Source organism: Meleagris gallopavo, chromosome 1, assembly GCF_000146605.3.
Source record: "Meleagris gallopavo isolate NT-WF06-2002-E0010 breed Aviagen turkey brand Nicholas breeding stock chromosome 1, Turkey_5.1, whole genome shotgun sequence".
Taxonomy (NCBI): Eukaryota; Metazoa; Chordata; class Aves; order Galliformes; family Phasianidae; genus Meleagris; species Meleagris gallopavo.
In genome coordinates, this window is record NC_015011.2 from 150,916,457 (window position 1) to 150,919,296 (window position 2,840).

The 2,840-nt window shown below is 34.5% G+C and overlaps 1 long non-coding RNA gene across 2 annotated transcripts in view; it reads right to left on the reverse strand.

Moving 5' to 3' along the window:
* The window catches only part of LOC116217859, a 33,967-nt gene that overhangs the window by 27,402 nt on the left and 3,725 nt on the right, over positions 1-2,840 (reverse strand). The window lies entirely within an intron of this gene.

Sequence of the window (2,840 nt, forward strand, 5' to 3'; positions counted from 1 at the left end):
CATCCACAACCTCTCTGGGCAGCCTGTTCCAGCACCTTACCATTCTCTCTGTCATAGAATGAACAACTAGATCTTCAAGTCTCAATACAAAGCTCTGCAGATACTGGCAGTGATTTTCTCAAGACTACAAACAGAGTACAAAGAAAGATATAAAAAAGATATTAAAAAAATGCTTTTGACAGAAAGGACTTTAATTCACATAACATTTAAGATAAATCTTTTTTGTTTTCAGCACAGGGATGTGAATAATAATAATGTTAGATGAAATTGTTAATAAAAGATGAGACTGACTATTTCCACTTTCTGGGATCGCAAAGCAGACATTCATGTACCTATCTACCTGACACATCTGTTTGCAGATCTGTTTGCAGATTCAAAGTTTCATTAACTTTGGTAGATTGTGATTATTCGCTTCAAAAGTCACATCAGAAAGGCTTTACTGTATAGTCTAGTTTAAAAATTCAGTCATCAGCTCAAGCAATTGAACATACTACAGGACTAAAAACTACTTACGTACAAGGAATATTGAAGAAAGAAAACAAATTACTGCCTAAAATGTCTTTTCAGAAACTCTTGGTTGAGTAGTTACATATAATGAAGACATCCTTAAAATACGGTGTTACTTGAGATCTATTAAATAAGCAAGGAAAGAAGCAGGTATAAAATGAATGCTGTTTGTAATAGAAAACCTGGCTACTTCTGATAACAGCTGGAAAGTTGGTTTCAGTTTCAAGGCATTATTATGAAACAGTTGACTGATAATTTATTACTTCTCACATGCATACGAAACTGTGTTAGAGTAAGACTGTCAGAAGATATGCATGAAAACAACATACAACAGTAAGATACTGGCTCCTTTTTGTGAAAAGTCCTTTATACATGCAAAAGATACAGAAGTTTGGAAGCAGTAGTTACCAGGTCATCAGAAAAACCTACATTTCATAAAAGTTCTTTGATGAATTTGGCATTAAATAACCTAATCCAGATCCAATGAAACAGGGCAAGCAGGAGACAGAAGTTGAAAAGCTTCCCATCTGTTATTCCTGCAAAGCTCCAAAAGAGCTCGGCAAAGAATGACAGAACCATATTTTCTGCAGAAATTGAGAGAAATAGATAATATGGTCCCAATTCTCAGTAGAGTACTCTTTGTCTGATATCCCTCAGGAATGAGAACTCCACCACTCCACCAGGCAGCCTCCAATTCTAATATCATCAATCAGTTCACTTGAGCTGGTGAGCAACAGATCTAGCACTGCATCCTTCCTTGTGCAGCTGTCTATTGCTTGGCTCAAGAATTTATCCCTGATGCAATCCAGGAGCCTCCTGGATTGCCTACAGCTTACTATGCTACTTTTCCAGCTTTTCCTAAATCACTTAAGAAAGGAGTTTGTATGCACATACGAAAACATAACCAAGGAGTTAATTTCCCCAAAAGGAAAATTTTGAATGAAGAATAAATATGATCATCCTGGGTAACTGAGGGAAGAATACACTTGGTTTAAACAGAGAAAAAAACTGAGAAATATATTTTAAATAATCTATTTTAAATTGGTTAAGAATTGTATAACTCATTGCACACTTATCATGTAAAACCTAGGAAAAATAAACTAATAAAAAAGGAAGAAACTATCAAAAATGATGTTTAATAGAAAGCTAAAAATCATCAGTCTAATTGTATCCAATGTAATTTTCATTCAAATGTAGAGACAATCAAGTTCACCACACTTAGTGCTAATAATAAGTAGTGTTAAGAGATTTTATTGTGAGTAGTGATGGCTACACACTAAAAGAACGACACAGATGAAGAAATAATTGAAAAAATTAGTTCCTTGACATTCATAAGAATGAATTACTTCCAGTAAAGTAAAATATGCAATCAATCAACTCAAGCAAGGACATTCTCATGGGAAGAAAGGAAAGACCACAGCAGGATTTAAACTATAGCTAGTGACCTAGAGTAAAGTAAGTTGTAAGATAAATATTTAAACAAACTTTATGAGAGCTCAGCATTTACTAGTGAAGCAGCAATGGTTCAGTACAGTAAAGTCCATTGGTTAGGACACATCATTCGGATACTGCAAATTGTATGACAGAGCACGAGTGCAGCACAGCCGTGCCATCCTAAAAGGTTTCTTATAAAAAAATCTCTCTTGAGTGCATAAATATAAATCTTCAGTATGATTTTACAGGGAGATTTTATAGTAGTTGAAGATCTGGCTGACTAGTTTCAAGTTAATTTTCTTACAGTGCAGAGAGATACAGGTATTAATGCCATCTTTTTTTCTATTATCTAGAAGTTATTTTATCCCATCATAAGATAGACTAAATTGAAACTCAATAAAGAAGCTTGTCACAAACAAACAAAACAAAAGCAAAAAATAAAAATAGAAAAACACACCATACCCAGGTAGCCAAATTTTTTGAGATTTTATCTTAATGCCTAAATCCACTGCTTTTTAAGAACAGAAAGGTTGGAGATTTTATATTCTCTGAAGTTTATAAATGAAATTGAGTTATTTTGGACTATAACTTATATAAATGTTGTAGATTAATATATAACATAGAATCATAGAATCACAGAATTGTTCAGGTTGGAAAAGACCTTAAAGATCATCAAGTCCAACCATGACCTAATCATACTGCCCTAACTAACAACCTTCTGCTAAATCATGCCCTGACCACCACATCCAAACGGTTTTTAAACACATTCAGGGATGGTGACTGAACCACCTTCCTGGGGAGCCTATTCCAGTGCCTAACAACTCTTTCTGTAAAGAAGTGTCTCCTGATATCCAATCTAAATCTCCCCAGGTGCAACTTGAGGCCATTTCCCCCCATAA